This window comes from Hypanus sabinus, chromosome 1 (assembly GCF_030144855.1).
Source record: "Hypanus sabinus isolate sHypSab1 chromosome 1, sHypSab1.hap1, whole genome shotgun sequence".
NCBI lineage: Eukaryota > Metazoa > Chordata > Chondrichthyes > Myliobatiformes > Dasyatidae > Hypanus > Hypanus sabinus.
In genome coordinates, this window is record NC_082706.1 from 33,274,779 (window position 1) to 33,286,816 (window position 12,038).

Consider the following 12,038-nt stretch of genomic DNA (forward strand, 5'->3'; position numbering starts at 1 on the left):
GAACAGCGGACGAGAAGTTCTCGACTCGACCCAGGAACAGCGGACGAGAGGCTCTCGACTCGACCCAGGAACAGCGGACGAGAAGTTCTCGACTCGACCCAGGAACAGCGGATGAGAGGCTCTCGACTCGACCCAGGAACAGCAGACGAGAGGCTCTCGACTCGACCCAGGGACAGTGGACGACAGGCTCTCGACTCGACCCAGGAACAGCGGACGAGAGGTTCTCGACTCGTCCCAGGAACAGCGGACGAGAGGTTGTCGACTCGACTCAGGAACAGTGGACGAGAGGTTCTCGACTCGACCCAGGAACAGCGGACGACAGGCTCTCGACTCGACCCAGGAACAGCGGACGAGAGGCTCTCGACTCGACCCAGGAACAGCGGACGAAAGGTTCTCGACTCGACCCAGGAACAGCGGACGAGAGGCTCTCGACTCGACCCAGGAACAGCGGACGACAGGCTCTCGACTCAACCCAGGAACAGCGGACGAGAAGTTCTCGACTCGACCCAGGAACAGCGGACGAGAAGTTCTCGACTCGACCCAGGAACAGCGGACGAGAGGCTCTCGACTCGACCCAGGAACAGCGGACGAGAAGTTCTCGACTCGACCCAGGAACAGCGGATGAGAGGCTCTCGACTCGACCCAGGAACAGCGGACGAGAGGCTCTCGACTCGACCCAGGGACAGTGGACGACAGGCTCTCGACTCGACCCAGGAACAGTGGACGACAGGCTCTCGACTCGACCCAGGAACAGCGGATGACAGGCTCTCGACTCGACCCAGGAACAGCGGACGAGAGGTTCTCGACTCGAACCAGGAACAGCGGACGACAGGCTCTCGACTCGACCCAGGAACAGCGGACGAGAAGTTCTCGACTCGACCCAGGAACAGCGGACGACAGGCTCTCGACTCGACCCAGGAACAGCGGACGAGAGGTTCTCGACTCGAACCAGGAACAGCGGACGACAGGCTCTCGACTCAACCCAGGAAATGCACACGGCAGGCTCCTGACTTGACCCAGTCTCAGCTGGCCATGAAAGCAACAGAATTTGTATCTTACTTGGAGTATCGGCAAAACGGCTGGCAACCCAGCTGGACACGAAAACAATTGAATTCCCTAAGCAGCCACGGCACTGAAGCAACTAGATTCCACGATTCCCGACGGCCCTGAGACGAGCATAGCCGCCTTGCTGAGATGACTGGCTTCCGGTGACTGGTTACCGGTGACAAGCTTCTGATGACGGTCCAGCAATCACCGCTGCAACCCGGAGCCTTTATGTTGCCGGTAGGAAATGAAAATCAGGTTCCTTAATCAAGGCGCCCAACGGAACACAGGGAAAAGGAAATAACTGGAGTGAGGAATCCATGGACCAGACCGTGACACAAGCTGAGATTCCATCGAATAAAAATGAAATTTCAGAGGCCAATTCTGCCCTGGACCCTAAACTGGAGCTGCTAGTTTGGTGAGTGATGTCCTTCCATTGCATTGCAGAAGTATCGTGCATATCAACCTCCAACCAGATTTCCAACCTAACAAGTGATCAGAAGTCAAAAAAGTATCTGCGTTTTAAAACACCTCTCCCATCCTTCAGATGGAGTGGAGTGCTTTACATCAAACAAGCATGCAACTGCTTGTAAGTCTCCAGTGCATTTGATCGCAGTGGCTTCTATGGGGTCAACCGCAGGTGTTATTGTCTTTTATAAATGTACTTTTTATGATTGTAAGACTGCGCCAAAATTTAAGAACTTAAGGTACTGCAGGTCTACCCCATCAGCAAGTTGCTCATTGGCAGAGAAGATGAAGGAGCTGGGCTTGGTGTGGATAATGCTGCTGCCTGCATCGGAGAGGTGTCGGATGGTGTGCCCTCTGGCAGCCAGCGATCATCTTAGTCGCAGGACCCTGTTGGCCATTGTTAATGCAGAATGCTGATTCACTGAATCACTGATTTATTGGCGGGAGGCAAGGACAGATGCTAAAGGCGCTGAGTGGGCTCGATCGTAGCAAGGACTAGGCCTCAAGCCGCAGTCTCACCTGTTTACAGCCACCGGAGAGAGACGTGAGAGTTGGTGGGCTCTACCGGAGGAGGTGTGGCGGGGCATCCAAACTAGAGTCAGTGCTGCCCGCCAGTGTTCATTTGGCAGAAGACAAGCTGTATTGTGTTTGACTGTAGACTACTGCAACATTCATGGACTCAGGGACCTGGACTATATTTTTCTTTGTGTGGCTGAATTTTACTGCTATCTTGTAAGTGCTTGCTACCTTATACATGACACATGTTCCTTGTGCCGTGCGTGACTGGTAGTATTGTGTTTTGCACCCTGGCCCCAGAGTAACACTTCAATTTGTCTGTATTCGTGGGCATTCATGTATGGTTGAATGACAACTAAACTTGAGCTTGTTGTTCTGCAGATGTTGCTGTGCTCTGAGAGGAAAGTCAAAGGTGATACAGGAGCTCAAATAGCTCTGTACTCCATTGAGGTTACAGCTCGGTTTGGTTGCTTTTTTGTGGTCTTTTGGGTAGAGGTGGAGTTCTGTTTTGGTGTGTTGTTCTGCTGAGCATTGTGGGCCTGCTATACTGGCATCAGAATGTGAGGCAACACTTGCAGCCTGACCCCGGCATGCTCACAGGTTGTCAACACAAGCGATCGTCGTACTGTATGTTTCAAATTTCACATGATAAATAAATTTGAATCTTCCAGTCACGTTGATGAGTAAGGAATAGGAACACGCCTGCTCTTCTTTGAGCAGTAGCACAGGATCAGTGAATCTCCACGGATTGAACTTCTGGCTCAGGGAACTTTTTTTTTATTAGTTTTTTTATACATTTTCTACATAACTACAGATTAAAAAAAACACCAGATCAAAATGAAGAACATTGATGCAGTGCAAAAATAAACATACAATAACAATATGATACAAAGAAAGATAATTGAGAAAGCACCCAAATTGAAGACAAGTAAAATTAGTATCCTCCCCAAGCCCCGCAACACAAAAAAACTCCAGACGAACCACAACACAGTATAGAGAATATAAATTAGGACAATCAAACCCCCCAAACTGTGAATACACTTAGCAACAGAAGATAATAATGCCTACAACCAAAAGAGAAAGGAGCTGAAAGCAAGGGGCCGAAAAAAAAACCTTAGTTAAGAGGAAGGTTATGAAAGTACTCAATAAAAGGTCCCCAGACCTTATGGAACTTTAAATCAGAATTAAGAACTGAATAATGAATTTTTTTGAGGTCCAAGCAGGCCATAATGTCGTTAGGCCATTGAGCATGCGTGGGCGGGGCAACATCTCTCCATCTAAGAAGGATTAAACATCTAGCCAGGAGAGAGGTAAAAGATAATATTCGACACTTGGTCGAACTCAGACGTAAATCTGTCTCACCCCAGAAACCGAACAAAGCAATTAAAGGGTTTGGTTCTAGGTGGTGATTCAGAATATACGATAACGTTATAAAGACACCTTTCCAAAATTTCTCCAAGCTAGGACAAAACCAGTACATATGAATGAGAGAGGCCTCGCCCCTTTTGCATTTATCACAAAGCGGACTAATGTTAGGGTAAAATCAAGATAGTTTAGATTTAGACATATGGGCTCTATGAACAATCTTAAACTGTAAAAGCAATGGCGAGCACAAAGAGAGGTTGAATTAACTGATTTGAGAATCGAGTCCCAAATCTCATCAGATAAGGAGGTATTTAAATCCTGCTCCCATGCCATTTTAATTTTATCCACAGGGGCAAATCGTAAGGCTGCTAATTTATCTTGAATAATTGATATTAAACCTTTACCTAGTGGATTAATGGAAAGAAATAAGTCCATAGCATTTTTCTCAGGCATTTCAGGGAAGTTAGGAATTAAAGGAACAATTTAATTCCTTTAAATTAAAGGAGATATCTAAAAAAATGAGCATTGGGCAGATTGAAATTAGCAGAGAGCTGTTGAAAAGAAGCGAAGCGATTGTCAATGAAAAGATCTTCAAAATGTCTAATGCCCTTCCTATACCAATCATGGTATAGTCATACGTAGTAGGTAAAAAAAGGTGATTATGTACGACAGGGCTGGAAACAGAAAAACCATGGAAACCATAAAATTTCCTAAACTGAGCCCATATACGCAAAGTGTGTCTAACAAGAGGATTAGCTATTAATCTGGGCAAACTACTAGGGAGTGCAGAGCCAAGAAGTGCAGAGATAGATAATTCTTTAGTGGAGCTCAGCTCCATTGCCACCCAGTTAGGGCACTCGGGTTGGCCATGGAAAAAAGACCAAAAGGTAGCACAACGTATATTGGCTGCCCAGTAATATAAATGAAAGTTGGGTAAAGCCATGCCACCCTCTTTTTTAGGTTTTTGGAGATAGACTTTATTAATTCTAGAGCGCTTATTCTTCCACAGATATGACAAAATAATAGAGTCTAAGGAATCAAAAAAAGATTTAGGAATAAAAGTTGGGATTGATTGAAATAAATATAAAAGTTTAGGGAGAACATACATTTTAACAACATTAATACGACCTACCAAAGACATAGACAGAGGTGACCATTGTACCAGACTCTGTTTTATAGTATATGAAAGATTGGCAAAATTTTCACGAAAGAGATCTTTAAACTTCCTTGTGACTGTAATCCCAATATAGGTAAATTGATTATGGACTACTTTAAAAGGGAGATCACAAAATGTTAATTCCTGTGCTTCTTTATTAATTGGGAAAAGTTCGCTCTTATGTAAATTAAGTTTATAGCCAGAGATCTGGCTAAACTGATCAAGAAGTGAAAACACTGGAGGTAAGGATGTAGACGGATTTGAGAGAAAGAGTAATAAGTCATCAGCATTAAGAGAAACTTTATGCTCAACACCCCCTCTCCAAATCCCAGTCAATTCAGGACAATTTCGAAATGCTATCGCCAAAGGTTCCATAGCCAAATCAAAGAGAAAGGGACTTAAAGGGCATCCTTAACGGTTGCCACGTTTGAGGTTAAATAACTGGGATTTCTGAAAATTAGTTAAAACATAGGCAGTAGGACACAAATACAGCAATTTGATCCAAGAGATAAAACTTTGACCGAAGTCAAATTTTTCTAAGACTGCAAAAAGGTAGTTCCACTCTATACAATCAAATGCTTTCTCCACATGGCTCAGGGAACTTATACTGCAGCTTCTTCTTGTCAAGTCTTCAAGTCAAATCCTCTTGTCAAGTATTCTCATCAAGTCCTCTTGTCAAGTCTTCTCATCAAGTCCTCTTGTCAAGTCTTCTTGTCAAGTCAAGTCCTCTTGTCATCTTCAAGTTAAGTCCACTTAACAAGTCTTCAAGTGAAGTCTTCAAGTCAAGTTTTCTTGTCAAGTCCTGTCATCTGCCACAAAAGCAGGAAAGCTCTTTTCCCATCCTCAATTCCAATCCAGACTAGACCAATATAAACTAGAAATATGGGAAATTCAGGATCGCTCTGCAACCCTAGCCTTTGGAACAAGAGTGGAATTGGAAGCACAAGTGGGAATTGTTTTCATAATTCATGATGGGATCTGGGCATTGCAGGCAAAATCAGCGCTTCTTCCCTGACCGTAATAGCCTACGATCTGAGTGGCTTGGTGGGCCAAGTGTCCATCACATTGTTGGGCCAGAGTAACAAACAGGGCAGTGGGTGACACACACAGAATGCTGGTGAAATGCAGCAGGTCAGGTGGGCCGAGACCCTTCATCAGAAATGGGGAAGAAGCCAGAATAAGAAGGTGGGGCGAGGGGGAAGACTAGAAGCTGGCAACTGGTAGATAAGGACAGTTAGTGGATGGCAAGGCAGGATTCCTCCTCGGCCAGAAGATATTGGTGAACTAAATGTGCCTCTGCAGCACGCCAGTCAGTTTTGTGGCTGTTTTTACTAATGACTAGGGTTTTAAGTTCCAGTTTAACTTCAACAGCAGCTAAAAGGGGGGATTTGAACTAAATTCTCCAGGTTATCAGTCCTACACCCTGCTGTGCTAATGCTGTCCCAGCACTGAACCGGTTTACCTCTGCTCTGCAGGGACACATCTCTCAGTCGCATGTGGCTGCACCAAAACCAGCCAGCACTGGGACCTTTGTCAACGCTACTCAGCACAAGCCCAGACTGAGAGCATCATCAAACTGCTCGACTATCTGGGCATCATTATTGCCTGTGGGGTGGGAGGGTAGAGTAACGGTTAGCGCAATGCTTTTACAGAACCAGCTGTTAGATCAGGGTTCAGCTTCCACCTCCATCTGTAAGGAGCTTGTACGTTCTCCCTGTGACTGTGTGGGTTTTCTCCGGGTGCTCCAGTTTCTTCCCACGTTCCAAAGGTGTACGAGTTAGGGTTGTGGGCATGCTACGTTGGTGGTCGGTGAAGAAAATGACACATTTCACTGCATGTCAGAAACTTCAATAGACGTGCAGCAAATAAAGGCAATCAGGTCAGATAATCTATCTCACAGATGGGGCCACTCAGGAGCAGCACTGGGGAAACCTGCTAGTTTCCACTTCTGAGTGGACAGTTTCCTTCAAGTCCCAAAGTGACTGTTTCAAGAAAGGTCATTAATGCTGTGGTTAATGCCTTCAGACTAAAATAAAGCGAGCTATTGGTGCTTATCAGATTGGGGATGGATCTCCATGGACAAGCACTCTGAAGAAGAAGAGGAAGGGAAGGAAGGAGACTTTGAGGACCCTTCCTGATCAGGTGGCTGGCCAGTGAGAGCTTGACCTGATAACCCAGAGGTCAACCTCGCACCTTTGTCCGAAAATAACCCGCCATAAACTGATCAGCTGCGTCATAACAGCTGTCCTGATGACCACCCCCCAGGAGGAGGTCAAGGGGTTTACAAATAGAGTCTGAATGACAGGTTATCTTCAACCAGGATGTCTCCATAAGGAAGATTTTGTTGGAGTCCCACAAGTACAGACAGACAGACAGACATACTTTATTGATCCCGAGAGAAATTGGGTTTCATTACAGCCGCACCAACCAAGAATAGAGTAGAAATATAACAAAATAAAACCAGAAATAATTGAGTAATAATAAGTAAATTATGCCAAGTGGAAATAAGTCCAGGACCAGCCTGTTGGCTCAGAGTGTCTGACACTCCAAGGGAGGAGTTGTAAAGTTTGATGGCCACAGGTAGGAATGACTTCCTATGACACTCAGTGTTACATCTCGGTGGAATGAGTCTCTGGCTGAATGTACTCCTGTGTCTAACCAGTACATTATGGAGTGGATGGGAGACATTGTCCAAGATGGCATGCAACTTGGACAGCATCCTCTTTTCAGACACCACCGTCAGAGAGTCCAGCTCCACCCCCACAACATCAGTGGCCTTACGAATGAGTTTGTTAATTCTCATTGTTTGTTAACAAGGCCAAGGACATTTACTGTATCCAGGATCGTACGATGATTAGATCAGAAGACATAGGAACAGAATTAGGCCATCTGGCCCATTGAATCTGCTCCATCATTCAATCATGGCTGATCCTTTCCTCTATCTTGTTCTCAACCCCAGTTCCTGGTCTTCTCTCTATAACCTTTGATGCCATGTCCAATCAAGAACCTATCAATCTCTGCCTTAAATACACCCAATGACCTGGCCCCCACAGCTGCATGTGGTAACAAATTCCACAAATTCACCACACTCTGGCTAAAGAAATGTCTCTGTATCTCTGTTTTGAAAGGGCACCCCTCTATCCTGAGGCTGCGCCCTCTTGTCCTAGACTCTCCCCTCATGGGAAACATCCTTTCCGTATCTACTCTGTCTAGGCCTTTCAACATTTGAAAGGTTTCAATGAGATCCCCCCTCATTCTTCTGAATTTCAGTGAATACAGACCCAGAGCCATCAAAAGTTCCTCGTATGATAACTGTTTCATTCCTTGAGTCATCCCTGTGAATCTCCTCTGGACCCTCTCCATTGCCAGCACATCTTTTCTAAGATGAGGGGGCCAAAACTGTTCACAATACTCAAGGTGAGGCCTCACCAGTGCCCTATAAAGCCTCAGCATCACATCCCTGTTCTTGTATTCTAGACCACTTGAAATGAATGCTAACATGGCATTCGCCTTCCTCACTATCGACTCAACCTGCAAGTTAACCTTTAGGGTGTTCTGCACAAGGACTTCCAAGTCCCTTTTGCATCTCAGGTTTTTAAATCACGTGTGAGGAGCTCTCAGTTGGTGGGTGTGAAGTATTCCAGCTTCTCTGCCCTGGCAGTCCCTCAAACCATTTACCAGTTTGTTCAGTTCTTCAGGATGGAGCAGGTCCAATGGGTCACGTTGGGAACATAAGATGTTGCCCTAATCCTGAAGATCATCTTCATATAAGGATGCATCAGGCTGTGCGTGGAACCAAAGTACATGGACATCAAGGTTCTAGGTGCTGATGACGGATTAGCCCCGTTGTCGTATAATGTCCTGTTGCCACACTACCTGGCCCTTGTTGAAAACTTCTCTCAAAAAACAAAACCTTTGAACACAAGTCGATCGGGCAGCCGTCGGCATGCAACATCCTGAAGACACTGAGGGATATGGACTCAATGGATCCTGTGGAATGGTTCCTGAGTAGCTTTTCTAATTCATCTGACAGAATGCCTCATCAGCACAGCTCACTAAGACCTGGTGTCAGTGAGAGGCGTTCTCCCCATCACATCATTCCTCTACGTCAGCCTTACTCTCAGCACTGGCTGAGGTGATCAACCATCCCTTCATGAAAACAAAGTACAGGGTCAATAATGGGATTCTTAGCAGCGCAAAGAGATGAAGTGATCTTGGTATCCAATTCCAAAGATACCTCAATGTTGCTGCACAAGTTGAGAGGGCCATTAAGAAGGCATATGGTGTGTTGACCTTCATTAGGCGGGGACTGAGTTCAAAAGCCGAGAGGCAGCTGCAGCTCTATAAAACTGGCTCGACGATATTGGAATATTATGTTCTGTTTGGATCACCTCATTATAGGAAATGAGGACACTTTAGAGAAACCACAGAGGTTTGCCAGGATGCTGCCTGGATTAAAAATATCACATCAGGGAAGGCTGAGTGAGTTAGGCCTTTTCTCAGGGCGAATGAAGATGAAAGACGACTTGATAGAGGTGCATAAGGTGGTGAGAGGCACGGACAGAGTATACAGCCAGCACCGCTTTCCCAAGGCAGCAATGGTTTATACCAGAGGACATATTTTTAAGGTGAATGAGGAAAGTTTAGGGCAGATGTCAGAGGTAGAACAGCTTTTTTACACAGAGTGTGGTAAAGGTCTGGAATATATTGCTGAGGTTGATGGTCGAGACTGATATTAAGGACATGTGGATAGGCACATGGATAAAAGAAAAGTGAAGTGTAGAAGGGAAGTGTTAGATTGACAGTGGATCAGGTTAAAAGGATGGTGGGCCAAAGACACAGTATAGTGCATTATTGTTCTGTGTCACCTGAACTAGAGGGGGACTAATATCCTAGTGGGAAGGTTTTTGCTAATACTACATGGGGGGGAGGAGGTAAAATAAAAATTGCAGGGGGATAGGAACCACAGCGCCAGAGCAGATAGTGGAGTGGTTGTGGAGAAAGATGTTGTTAAGCCTACACACAACGTCAGGAATGGTCGAGCAATGTTCTGAAGTACATATATTTGAATGCAAGGAGTATTGTAGGAAAGGCAGATGAGCTTCATGGATTAGCATGAGGAGTTATGACGTTGTAGCCATTAGTGAGACTTGGTTACTGGAGGGACAGGACTGACGATGCATCAATATTCTGGGGTTCCATTGTTTTAGATGTGATAAAGCTGGAGGGATTAAAGAGTGCTATTACATCAGGGAAAATGTCATGGCAGTGCCCAGTCAGGACAGACTAGAGGCTTTATGGGTAGAATTGAGGAAAAAGAAAGGTGTGACCACGCTACTGGGACTATATATGGGATTTTATTATAGACACCCTACAGTCTGAGGGATGTAGAAGAGCAAATTTGCGGAGAGATCACAGAATGTTGCAAGAAACGTGAGGTTGTTAAAGTGGGTGATTTTAACTTTCCACATTGAATGGGTCTCCCAAACTGTACAAAGTTTAGATGGGATAGTGTTCCAGGAAGTTTCCTTAATATGTAGAAGTCCTAACTAGAGAGAGTGAGATACTAGACTTCTTATTAGGGCAGTTGACAGAAGTTTGGGAAACACTTTACATGCAGTGACCACAATACCATTAGTTTCAAAGTAATCATGCAAAAAGATAGGTTAAGTTGGAGAACGGCCAATCTTGATGGCATCAGAAATGATCTGATAAGTGTGGATTGGGACAGGCCGTTTTCTGGCAAAGGTGTACTTGGTAAGTAGGAGGACTTCAAAAGTGAGATTTTGCAAGTACAAAGTCTGTATGTTCCTGTCAGAATAAGAGGCAAGGATAACAGGTATAGTGAATCTTGGTTTTGAGAGAAGAAAAGGTGGAGGAGGTGCATAGCAGGTATATACAGGTAGGAACAAATGGGGTACTTGAGGAGTATAAGAAATACAAGAGAACACTCAAGAAGGAAATGAGGAAGGCTAAAAGAAGACATGAATTTGCAGACAAGGTGAAGGAGAATCCTGAGGGATTCTACTGATATACTAAGAGCACACAGTGTTACAATGTGCGCTCGACTATGCTCCAGTGTTTAGATACAGTACTCCGATTCTCCAGCGTATGGATAGCTGGTGCAGACCCTTTAATGATTCTGGCCCGCTCCGCTAATTGGCGACCATGTCTTAGTGCCCAGATTTAGATATCTAAAGAGCACCTGAACTCAGGTATGGAGCTCAATCATCAGCTAAACTTTGGTTCAGTTCGCAGATGCGTTTAGGATTTCTGTCTCCTTCGGATTCTCATCTTGCAACTAGTCAAGAAAGCTGTTCTCGTTAGAGTCTCGAAATTGTGTCTTGATTCTAGTCTCAGATATTCCAGCGCTTGGGTCCTTACCATCCTCACCTGGGCTTCTCGTCTCACAAATGGATAACGAAGGACAAAACTGGTCCTCTGGAAGATCAGAGTGGTAATCATGGAGCTCAAAGAGATGGGGAGATCCTAAATGGATTTTTTCCATCAGTACTGACTTGGGAAATAGACACAGATTCTACAGACATGAGGCAATGCAGCAGCGAGTTCATGGACCCTATATATAGAGTAGGAGGGATTCCTGTCTTGAGGCAAATTAGGGTAGATAAATCCCTAGTGCCTGACAAGGAGACCCTATAGGAGCTGAGTGCAGAAATTACAGGTGCGTTAACAGAGGTATTTAAAACATCCTTAGCCACAGGTGAGGTGCTGAAAGATTGAAGGATAACTAAGGTCTGTAGTTTAACAAAGGCTATAAGAATAAACCAGGAAATTATAGACTAATGAGCCTGACATCAGTAGTGGGAAAGTTATTGGAAGGTATTCTAAGGGACCAGATATATAATAGCTTTTGGATAGGCATAGACTAATTAGGGGTAGTCAACATGCCTGTGTGTGTGTTAAGTCATGTATAACCAATCTTATAGAGCTTTTCGAGGATGTTACAAGGAAAGTTGATAAAGGCCAGGTAGCGGATGTTATCTACCTGGACTCTAGCAAAGCTTTTGATAAGGTCCCGCGTGGGAAGTTGGTCAAGAAAGTTCAGTCGCTTGGCTTTCAAGATGAGGTAGTAAATTGGATTAGACACAGGCTTTGCTAGAGAAGCCAGAGAGTGGTTGTAGATGGTTGTTTCTCTAGCTGGAGGCCTGTGCCTAGCAGAGTGCCACAGGGATTGGTGCACGGTCTGTTGTTGCTTGCCATCTGTATCAATGATCTGGGTGATAATGTGATCATCTGTGTGATAATCAGGAAATTTGCGGATGACACCAAGAGTTGGGGTGTAGTGGACAGCAAGGAAGACTATCAAAGCTTGCAATGGTAGCTGGTCCTGCTGGAAAATGGCAGCTGGAATTTAATGCGGACAAGAGTGAGGTGTAGCACTTTGGGAGGACCAACATGGTGAAAGATAGGGCACTGTGGAGTGCGATAGAGTGGAGGGATTGAGGGACACATAATTCCTTCAAAGTCA